Source organism: Engystomops pustulosus, chromosome 6 (assembly GCF_040894005.1).
Source record: "Engystomops pustulosus chromosome 6, aEngPut4.maternal, whole genome shotgun sequence".
Classification (NCBI taxonomy): Eukaryota; Metazoa; Chordata; class Amphibia; order Anura; family Leptodactylidae; genus Engystomops; species Engystomops pustulosus.
Genome location: NC_092416.1, coordinates 156,689,480 through 156,701,574, shown reverse-complemented (window position 1 = coordinate 156,701,574; position 12,095 = coordinate 156,689,480). Strand labels below are relative to the sequence as shown.

Sequence of the window (12,095 nt, the reverse complement as noted above, 5' to 3'; positions counted from 1 at the left end):
CACCATTAACACCTCAGACTAATTTGCATAATTTGAAAACCTTTTTTTACATGTTTTTTGCATGGGTAGTTTGCTCTTTTTTTATTCACCTCTTTTGTTCATGGGTGGTGTCCTCTTAATTGTCTACTTAAAGGAAATCAACCAAATGGATTTAGTGGTTTTTACCCATGCACACTTACACGCTAGAGTCTGCCCCTGAAACAGGATGCATTCTTCATTTAGCTATTAACGGCTTACTTTTCATGAAAAAAAAGACATTAAAAATTATGCAAATGAGTCTCAGGGGCTCCTGTGTATGTCACAGAAGCCCCTTCTGGCGCCATCGGTCACTAATTATTCATAGCTTCCTTCGGGACTTATGCCCATCTCCTCTCCTGAGGCTAATTTCCATATTTTTAAACTTATTGTTCACGTAAATGAGCCATTAACAGCTAACTGAAGAACAGATCCTGTTTTGGGGGGCACACACCAGCATGTAAGTGTGCTTGGGTGAAAACCACTAAATCCATGTGGTTGCTTTCCTTTGACATTATTCTGAGACTCAATGAAATGACCAGGATTGTCAAACTTTAAACAATAAAATTCATGATCTTTGACCTTTGTTGGATATTTTCTCTAGGCAGGGCCCAAGTCAACTATTCAGATTCATTTTTGTTGTCAACCAGAGGCTTTAGTTGATCGTGTGGATGGGTAAGGAGATATAACACACATCTAATCTAGTGGAGAGGTATTCTAAACCCATCATATTTCACTTTGGATATAGGGCTCCTTACATTATTAGACACCATGTTATGATTTAGGTGTAATCATAGCTGTAGCATATGATGGCGTTGTATGATTGTACAGATCCATAATACTAACACATACATCATTCCTTACCGTGACAATGTGTTAATGTATTTACCGGGTAGTTATATTCCATGAGATTTTTCAGATCGATATAAGTTGATTGGATGATGAAAGTAGGACATGAATGTACAATGAATACTCTTCATTATATTGTCCAAAAGACACAACCACAATGAATCATCAATACGACGCTTGGAAATTCTGAGATCCGCCGGTTCGCAGTGTTGTTACTTCTCTATTCTACATTGAGTAATCAGACTCCACTTATCTTTGTGCAAATTTAGTTCAGATTATAGAAAATATTTTCAAGTGCTTCTTATGAGAAATATCACACATTTTTTCCTACTAGTTTTTACTGAATAACTTTTTGGCTTTTATGGAAACTGCCATGTAAAAAGCTACTTCTTTGCCTTCTTTGGTTAAAGGGGTTGTCCATAAATTGACATTTATAACATATCAAATGCAAAGGTGATCAATTTCTAACATCTGAGGGCTTCACCATTCATTATTAGAATGGGGTCCTTAACCCCCAGTGAGCCTCAATGATGTCAGTGAAGTGGAGTCTTAAAAGAATAGTGGTTATTCCTGTTACCTATGGGGTAGGTTTTAGAAACAAAATACTTCTTGGGAGGGGTAGCTTTAAGTTTTATGCAGTACCTTACAGTTTCTGGTGCCCCCTTCCCTTTCTAACTAGAAGTGCCCATGACCAATGAATAGAGGTAAGCAGGTGATGGGCCTGACCGTGACATATTGCTGAACTCGAAGGCCGAAACAGCCAATCCAGCAAGTTGTGCCTCCAACAACTACCAATGGCTATGATTGGTTTTCCCCCTTGAAAATCATAGCCATGGTTAGTTGCTAGAGGCATTCATTTGCCAGATTGGCGGCCCAACACAAATGCTGAACCCGAAACTGAATGTTTGGTCTTCTTATTGCTACCCATATACCAATGCTTGCTTCAGCAATGAACATTAGAAGTTCCGTTCTGATAGAACCAGAAACACTGGAGACTGAGAGAATCACACTTGTAAGCAATTTTCTCCTCACAGAAAAGGAGGAGTAACAAATGTCTGTACAAAATATCCTGCTTGTGAATTCACCCTTAGAGTCGGCCTCCATTTATCAAGCTCTTTTCCTGCTCCTTCCATTTGTTCCAAAATGGACACTGACATCTGCTAAATTCTGTATTGGTCATACAAGATGGATTTAAGTTCACTGAAGCATATACAGGCGGTCCCCTAAAGTAACCCAAGTTACAGACGACCCCTAGTTACAAACGGACCTCTGATTTTTGGTAACTTACTGTGTATTAACCTTAGGCTACAATAAACAGCTGTAACAGTTATCACATGTGTCTGCAATGAAGCTTTATTGATAATCCTGGTTCTCATGACAACCCAACATTTTTAAAATCCAATTGTTACAGAGATCCCAAAAAATTTGGCTGGGGTTACAATGATAAAATATACAGTTCAGACTTGCATACAAATTCAACTTGAGAACAAACCTACAGACCCTATCTTGTATGTAACCCGGGGACTGCCTGTAATTACTTGTGTCTATGGAGAGGGTAGGGGGGGGGTAAATGGTGGAGGAGGAGCCAAGTCAGAGAAAGCAAAACATAGCTAGACAAAGACTACTGGACCGAGTTTTCTATCTCACTCAGGTTCTTTGTTGATATCAATATTTAGTAAATTTATATAAGGTTTTGTATGATTTTTTTGAGTTAGCCAATGTAATTTTTACACAGCTACAATCCCCCTCCCTATCTCTTTCTAAATAGGGGACCTTTTTTATGTATCTGATTAATCAAAAGTGTCACAAAGTGGGGAGACCGTCTTATCCTGCACCTGGATGATAAATTTGGATAATTCTTTGAAGTATCTATTCGTTGGTCTAGTTCACGTCAAAAATTCTTGCCCAAATTTTGATGCATTTTCAGAAATTTTGGTGCACAGACGTTTTTCAGCTAAGCCAAGCCCCTTTTGTAGCACTAGTTGGAAAAATGTCTAACAACTGTCCAAAATGCTTTTTGAGTGTGGCACTAATTTTGATACATTTTGGATAAATCTCCCCCTATAAGTCTAGAATTAATGGCTCTTCAATATTATCCCTTAAAAAATCTAGCAACCTTATATTTAGATTCAACATTGTCTTAAGAGGAGATTTATTTAAAGTTTTTTTCCATTCCAATAGATTTCCACCTCAGTTTATTCATGTTGGCCCTTCTCCAAAGGACCCCTCCATTTTTGCCCTTGAGTCTTGCTGCTCAGCAATACACTGTGACCTCACTGGGAAAATTTAATGGACCAATGAATATGAAAGGTAATGCATGTAATTAGAATCTTATAGAAGCCAAGGAATAATTAACCTTTTTATTCTGTGCTGTGTCAGGTTTTCCTAAGTACAGAATTACCTATGTGACATTAAAGTATGGCATTTCTGTCCATGGTGACATACAAGCCCTATAGCAATGTACATGCATCAGGTGAATCTTCCAGGTCATTGGGTTTTTATACCACCTACAAGTTTGAAAGCTTATTGATGCTACAATTTTCAGATCTGCATCATAATGTTATCCAAAGGTCATAGAGAAGTGATGGCCCTCAGCTCCGAGCCCTCAGGTTAGGCATAGAATTTTATAAGGCATAAAAGGCTAACCTCAAATTGACAAGGACACATCATAACAAACCTGCCCATGGTGGCATCTAGATGAAGTTATACTGGCCTGGACATTGACTTCACACCAGATGATGCTGTTATATGTGATATTCTAGATTTTGAGACCTTAATGAAGCCAGTTGGGGCATCAATCTGCTGGTCCCACACAACTCTAGACAATGCTGCCATACCAAAACATCTTTATAAACCTCTACCTCCATGTATAACAATATATTAAGGTGGTTGAAGCCAAGACCAAGTGGACCTTAAAGAAGGAGAATATATAGAGGACAGATCATACTGCTGCTTATATTTGATGTCCACTCCTGGTTTTGGCTTCCAAAATAACATCAAAAACCTGATTAAAGAAATTAGGGGTATCCCCCTTTATTTTTTTTTAATCCACTCTTTTTTATTAAACATTTTTTAAGTTTACAACAAACATCATAAAACAAATACCCTCCCCCCCCCTCCAGAGACCGTACAGCATAAAAGGATCTTATTTACATACAGTTTAGGGGTATCCCCCTTTATGACCATCAATTTTAAGCCTTTGAGCAGCTTGGGTAGCCATGATATGATACAGGGGAAAAGTATTTTGGCCAGCAAGGTGAATGGTCTTACCTAGATGGTCCAGTTCTCAAGAGCTGAAGCTACTTTTAGAAACCCCTCAACTAGGGCTCATAACTGTCTCAAAGCGGAACTCAACACTATCTTCAACCTCTTTAGCATATAAAACCGTTCTATAAAGAGAATATTTTTTTATTAAATATGCAATTGTAGGGCCATGTCATATCTTGGACCGTAATATTTTACACACCAACCAGTAGATAAACAAGATCATTAATAATTATTAGCTCTCAAAGGGACCACCATGTACATAGTTGAGTTGGGTACCTATCCAAACCAGTTGTACTTTTGGTTCCAATAGATGGCTGACCGGGTCTTGGGTTCTCAGATAAGTTTTTTTTTATAACATAGAAAACATAGAAATTCATTGATCCAGTATGTATTACTATATGCATAAAACTGAATAAAACAAAGTGTTTCACATGTCTGGAGCAAGCTCTTCGCCAAGTATAATGAGCTGTTGCTATGCCGCCTATTCCCATCATTTCCCAGTAACCATTCTTAATAAACGCTCTCTCATGAGTTGCACACTTGTAAAATGAATTTCATGCTTTTCTATGCCTTCATTTGCTGTTGGCTGCAAAACATTTAAAATCAGTACAGATACAATCCTGCATCAAATATTGGGTCTGTACATTACTATAAATAAGCAGGTGTCATACTCATAGAAATGCTTGTAGTCACCACCACACGATATCTGAGCCACCTGTTGTCCGATGCATCCAGACATAACAGCATAGCAGCTATATAGCTATCGCTGCGAGAAGGCAATCTAAGCCGGGAACCGAATAGACGGGACAATTTCACAGCTGATGCACTAATATAACCAGACGCTGATTCTAATACCTGAAAGTGGACCCGATGCCGTGATGCCACAAAAATGGACATAGGGAGAAAAAAAACTTAAGGTAGAAGTCAATCAAAATGTAGATACCCCCATATCAAGAAAAATTGATATGCAAATTCTAACCACTTTGTTTGCCTACCTTATGGTGCTGGTGGACGGGGGAGACCAAACTGAGAAAGTCTCTCTGAAATGAACATTTTTTATCATTTCCAAAAGATTATTTATCAGGTAGGACTTTTTTTGTTTGACTGTAGTCATCTAAAACTACATGTAATCACTTAGAGCACTGTGTCCACCCACTTTCAATTTCCATGATGTGCCAGTGTGGTTGGCATGTTGATGGTTGGAGGTCTCATCTCTACAATGCAACCAATTGGTTTTAAAACGGGTGATACTAAACTACTTTGTAGAATTGACTGCGCCGATTAATTTGCTGATTTCATTGATACTGGACGACCATCTAATCTCCATGGAATTGGACTCCAAGTTTTTTTTTTTTACCCCAGAGAACTGTAGATTACATGTTAATATTTCCAGGATCCATGGGGCATTTGCATTTGTTTGGATGGTGGGTAGAGGAAGAGGTTGAGTCATGTACAGGGATGAACCAATACTCTCTGCTGGCTGACGTAAGAATATAGTATAGAATGGCACCCCCATTGTTCCATCCACTAGGAATATATCAGGTTATTCTAGTAGTAATATATCAGGTTAAGTGGGTTCTCCTTGCCATGTCTAACACCCATGCTGCCATTAACAGACACTATTTGTAAGGGTGAGATCCTGCTTTGTAGCAAATGATTGTGCCCCTGATGCTGCCCTCCCATCTTGCTGCAGGTGGTGCTGTCTGAGACAAGAGGCTCAACTCCCTTCATGTCTGTTGCACCCCTGGTCGTGTGAAGCTACCATTTCTGGTAGATGTATCTGGCCACTGCTCTTTGGCACTACACTCCATTCTACCTTTTACTACAAGTATAGCGCCATGTCTGGGCACCTCCGCTCCAGCATCATCCTCCTCCTTTGGCCCAGGACTAAATATCCCCTGGCCCGGTGGTTGGGGAACACTGGTCTATTCAGCCTTATACTCTACTGATGGGGAAGATAAAGATCAGGAAGTTGATTTCAAATGCCTATTACTAGGTAGGTCACCACCAGAAGTCCACGATCCCCGTTGAGGAAACACAAATCACTTAATCAAACATATCTAGTCACATAGTTATGTCTATCCAGCTTTACTTATCCTGTATCAAATCTCCTTCTTTATAAATATGTCTATAGCCTGTGTAATGTTCTTCTAAAAATGGATGGTATTAGTGAAGCAAATTAATAAAAACACCAAAGATTGTGTAACCCTCTTAGGTGATTTGTCTAACGCTAACAGAATACTGTGTGAACGGAGGTCATATCTTACATATTGCAGAATTTCTGAAGACTCATAATGTAATCAGTACTGTCAAATTAAAATACAAGCAGTGCCAAATGTGTAATCTGTCTCTCTCCAATATCATGCCTTGCCTCCGAAGCGGATCTAAACCTAAACATATTTGTTTTGCAGTAATAGTGAGTGAAGTCAAGTGTTTATATCTCCAACACATTCACATTTCCAATGTATTTGCTTGAAAATATTTTGCTTTAGATACTTTGATGAAGGCCAAGTTGAGTCAAATAAATGACTTGAGTCTGGATATACCGAGAGAATGGTGGTCACTCATGACAGTAGGGTCTAATTGTTACTCACCCCCATTCTTAGTCACAGAGTAAGGAGTCATATAGGCTTTTCTTGTACCATTTTGGTTTCATAACTGTGCTTCTTGAGGTGTGGACCTTCAATGGCAATGGAAAGTAGAGCCAAATTGGCTAGGGCTCCTATGGGTACCTTTGGGCTCTACGACATGTGTCTATGATGCTCCAACAACTCTAATAACTAATTTTCTGTTTAATTTTCTGTTTATAATTCCACCTTTTTTGAGCCAAAAATTTGCATTTGTATATGGGGCTCCTCACTCTGCCATTAAAGGGAACCTGTAATCAGAAGTTGACCTAATAAACCACTACCAGCATATTGTCAAGCAGCTGAGCAGCTTCTAGATGATGTTTCTTTCATGTCCTGGTGTGGTTGCATCATCCAGAAAACCAACTTTGAAGTAAGATGTACATTGGTTTTATGAAGTCAAGGAGGCGGAGAGTTTAACACTAACGTCAGGCTTTCTTTGTCTTAAAATGCCCCCTTCACTGTATTTGATGGTGCTGCACCCCGTCACACCATTGATCTGATTTCCTGAATTCGAGTGCATGATGTCAATCAAATGGGAGTAGGTGTTAAAAGTCAGGGAGAGCTTGACTTGAATATTAAACTCTCTGCCTCCCTGACTTTATACATCTAACTTCAAAGTTGATTTTTTGGATGATACCACCATACTGGATCATGAAAGAAACATGATCTAGAAGCTGTTCAACTGCTTGCCAACATACTGGTAATGGTTTATTAGGCCAATTTCTAATGACAGGTTCCCTTTAAAGATGATATTGGAAGAAAGAAAGTTAGACATGTTCAATTTCAACTTGCCTGATCCTCGGGGGTGGAGTCTACTAGTACTAGTTTACTCCCCTGTTCCGATTGGCTAATTGTAGAAGTGTAAGAGGGGTTTTGGCAGGAACAGCCTCTGACTTAAGAATCTTTTGGCTGATAACTATGGAAAGCATATGGACATATTAAGAAATAACATCATGGTCCCTCCTTTCCTGTAGTGCTGAGATACATCTGTCTATATCACCTGTGCTGCCTTCCATAGCCAGCCAGATGTCTTCTAGAGTGTTCTATATGACTGTTTGTACTCTGTAATGTAATATTATATTTGTATATGTCCCCTATGATTTGTACAGCGCTACGCAATATGATGGCGCTATATATATAAAGATTTTTACTATTATTCTATACTGGATATTTTCTCACTCTCTCATTGTTATAGTTTTGCTCCATTATAGATTTATTACCTGCCTCTATCATTCAACAGGTATGAAGGAGATTTCGTATCTAGTAATAATTTCTTAGCGTTGCTCTTATTGTGCTGTTTGCTTTTTGCACAGTATATTGCAGACTCCATATGTAATCCCCCCAAAGTTTGGGTTATATCACAGGAACACATGGCGGATCTTGTGTTATTTATACCCCTAATCTGCTTGTTGTATTCCATAGACAGATGGTGTGTATCTCTGTAGGTATAGTGTATCTATGAAGCACATGGTTGGCATTTTGTAACGTTCGATATGATATTCGCTATGGTGTTATTGTCATTGTAATGTTTTGTGACTCATACAAGTGACACATGCTGGCGATATGCAGCGTATACCGTCTAATGGGTGATTATCATAGCAAAGTTTACGTCGTTGCGTGGATATATTATGTCAATACTGTGCGGTATTATATTGATCGTATGACGGACAGCATGGGAGGTTGTATACCTGTGACTCACTGGACGCTGTGACTAAGTTACACGGTTTATAACATATTCAGGGCTTGACTAGAGCAATGCAGTAAATGCTGCAATTCTGGGAGTACAGTGTGGGGTGGCACATGTGCCCGTAGCATGGTGCTGTATATAATAAGCACTGCGCTCCTGTCCTATATATACAGTATGATGTTGCAGGGAAATTTACGACCCAGGCTGCGTTGGGTACTGCCATGCACAATGTGTCGCTGACATGGTAGGGTGGCACCGTGCCCTGCATGGCTTTACAGGAAGTTATTGGGTCTTAAAAGGTTTGCAAGAAATTGTGATGGCAAAAAAAAATCATACACTTTTTTTTTTTTAAAGGATGTTACATATCCACCCACCTAGAGAAAAGCCACATACAGGAGAAATGGAAGGAGCCTATAGATAAATGCAGAAAATGCAGCGAGCCGTCCGTACACATGTGCTCCTTATACAAGTGAGAACAGACACCTATTCTGTCCACACAGACACAGCTACATTCACAGACACATCCCTCCCTGTGCCAGCTCCGGCACACACACATAGTCCTACCTTCTCAGCCTCCGCTCTCCTGCCTTGTGGGGGTCCTAGAGTTGGGGGCTAGCAGACAGGTTGCCTTTTCTCACATCCTCATTCCATGCTGTGATCCACAATGAGCATCCAGCGCTGTCTGGGAGAGGGGGGATTGGGAATGTATATGAGACAGAAGAAGCCGGTGCTCCAGTCCCCTCTCCTGTTCTCCCCTGCTGGAGACTCTGGGAATGCACAAGGAAAGGAGCAAGATGTGAGACTTGCTTACTGCTCGCTGAGCTGGGCTGGAGGAGGCCACTGAATCCTGTAGAGGGGGGATCTGATTCCTAGGAAATCCCTTAACTGGCACAAAGTCAGGGGATCAGCTGTGAAGCCCCCCTCACCCATTAACTCTTTCATTCGTCAGCCGGTTGTCTCAGCTCCATTAACTCTTTAGTGACTGGGGAGCACCGACAAGACATTTCGCAGCAGTGAAAGGCTGGCCCCTATGGAGCGGCTTGGTTAAGTATTGCTTTTTTTTTTTTCCGATCACATTAGGTGGGGGCGATCGCCTTTCCATCTCGCTTGTTCCCCACCCAACTGCACTTATTTCTCGTGCGCAAAAAATGTTTCGTTTACTATCCTTCTGTTTTTTTTTTTTTTAAGGACAGCATAGACATGACTTCATCTGACAGGTCACATAGGGATATCACTGCTCGGCAGTAGGACCGCTGGCCATTTTCGTCAGCGGGGGATGTGACCTCCTTAATCTCGATTTGATTCTTTGTACCCGTCTGCTAAGACAAAACCTATTGAAGGAGCTCAGCTTCTCCGAAGGCATGAAACCTTGTATCGGAAAAGGGGGGTGTGCGGGGACATTTGTAGTTTGCCAAGGACAGAGTGACATCCTGCACTGCCCGTAGGAAGCAAATACAACTTTGTGTGGCAAGACTGCTACCTAGTGTAACCCTTTCATGCCCAAGCGTAGCTTTCACATGCTTCTTCTTGAACACAAACCAAAAGCTATTAGACGTCTTCTCCGTTTCTTAAGGAGGCAATTTATCACAGAGGCGAATAGATTTGCTTTTTGGCTTTTTAACAATAAAAAACAAAAAAAAAAATCATGTAAAAAAAAATCTGCAAAGCAGAAATAAGTAAGCAGCGCCGGTGGAACTACAGGTAACAGAACAACCTGCGTGCTGAAGCAAAAGGATTGTAAATGGAGATAAGAGATTCTTTGAAAAATCTTTTGTCTATTGATTCTCTGTGAATGTTGAACGTGAAGAATCAATTCCATCATTTCTAGTCCCAAATTATCTTTTTACTCCTCATCCATCACAGGAGCAGCAGAATTTCAGTGTAATTGCCATGAAGATTTAGATACGTTTTATACAATTATACTAGTGACAGCTCGTGTACAGTAGGTGCTGGGACTTGTAGTTCGTCAATAGGTAATTAGTTAGGATCACATTAGACGTTGTTTTCTGACGGAAAATATAAAGAATCGCATAGTCGTCAGCTGGGTCCGTGGGGTGCCATTGGTATGTGTCATGTGACGGATCCAACATCTCCATCAATTTCAATGTTCGGATCAGCGGAAATCACCCGTGCAGATGTGACTGTCATGAAAATGTAGAAAGGCGTAGGAGTGATAATGCGATTAAGAGTGTTTTAGCACCAAAAATTGCCCCCCCCCCCCACACCTCCCACAACTCCTCTTAGAATGGCATTGTGTCCTATGGATGACAATTACATTTTGGAGAATCAGTTGCACCCACCACTGTGTTGAACACCTGCATGAATAATGAATTATTTTGATTTATTAGAAATGGTGAGGGGGTCCATATTCTCCTGGAAGTGGTAGTTCACATGCAGGAGTGGGTTTGTCCCAAGCAAAGTTATGTGTTAAAATCCCCCCTAAGTCTATTGGCTCCTATAGATGTCAGTACAGTTTACGGCATGTGGGGGATATGTGGGTCTGCATCCTTTTTCTTCCTAGTTACTGTAGTTTTTGTAATAACCAGTCCAGGAGAATTTACTGCTTCCCACTAATATGTGTGATCTCTCGCTTCCCTGGGTTGCATTATGGGTAAATTCACCTAATGCTCACAGATTGAGACATCTCAGGTGCACTCCTGTGTCTCATAGTAATTAATAATAGTAGTAATTGTATAATGTGTGGATGTAAGGTCCAGTTCTTTTTTCTCTCCCAATGTTGGTGTAGTAAATGACTCCACCCACAATGGTGACTTACAGTTAGAGTCCTGATTACCCTGCCCACACACAGTGATTGGCAGTGAGAGTCCTGATTACTCCACCCACACACAGTGATTGACAGTGAGAGTACTGATTACTCCACCCACACACAGTGCTTGACAGTCAGAGTCCTGATTACTCCGCCCACACACAGTGACTGACAGTGAGAGTCCTGATGACTCCACCCACACAAAATGGATTAGCATTGAGAGTTCTGATTAACTTGCCCACACTCAGTATTTGACAATGTCAGTCCTGATAACCCTACACAAACATTGGGGGAGATTTATCATACGTTTATCACACCATATGCTAATGCCTCCCGATATAGCTGGCGGTTGGGTGCACTTCTAGTTGGCATAGTTTTGTGCAAAACAAAAACCATGGTTGAAAATGAACATTCATAAGGTCTAGGTAGTGCATAGGCTCAGGGCAGGAAGGCCCCACACCAGCCCCGTGAAGCTTGTATAAATGGGATAATAGTCACAACGCCAAGTGGTTATTTTAAGACTTCTTCGCCTGATAAATGTCCTCAGTAATTGTATGTGGGCAGGGTAGTCAGGAATTAACTCCCCTCTTCCATTGAAAATACATCTAAATCTATATCGGATAGCTACATTTAGGGAGCCATTAAGTTGTTTGTGTATTTTGTACTTACAGGTACTCCATGGGTTACGTACAAGATAGTTTCCTTGGGTTTGTTCAAAAGTTAATTGTATGTAAGTCGAAACTGTATATTTTATAATTGTAGTTCCAGACAAAAATTTTTTTTTGCCCCAGTGACAATTGGAGCTGTAATGGGACCAAGGATTAGCAATAAAGCTTCATACAGACACCTTACAGCTGATCATTAAAGTCTGGGACTATAG

At 40.5% G+C, this 12,095-nt stretch overlaps 1 protein-coding gene across 2 annotated transcripts in view; it reads right to left on the bottom strand.

The window, feature by feature from the left end:
* Window positions 1-9,493, bottom strand: part of CDH22 (cadherin 22) — a 231,779-nt gene extending 222,286 nt beyond the window's left edge. Inside the window, exon 1 of one of the 2 annotated variants that reach the window (XM_072111993.1) lies at window positions 9,013-9,493. The gene's annotated coding sequence lies outside the window, so the exon portion shown is untranslated. The remainder of the gene's footprint in view (window positions 1-9,012) is intronic. The other variant, XM_072111991.1, reaches the window with a different exon arrangement.
* Between the last annotated feature and the right edge of the window lie 2,602 nt (window positions 9,494-12,095).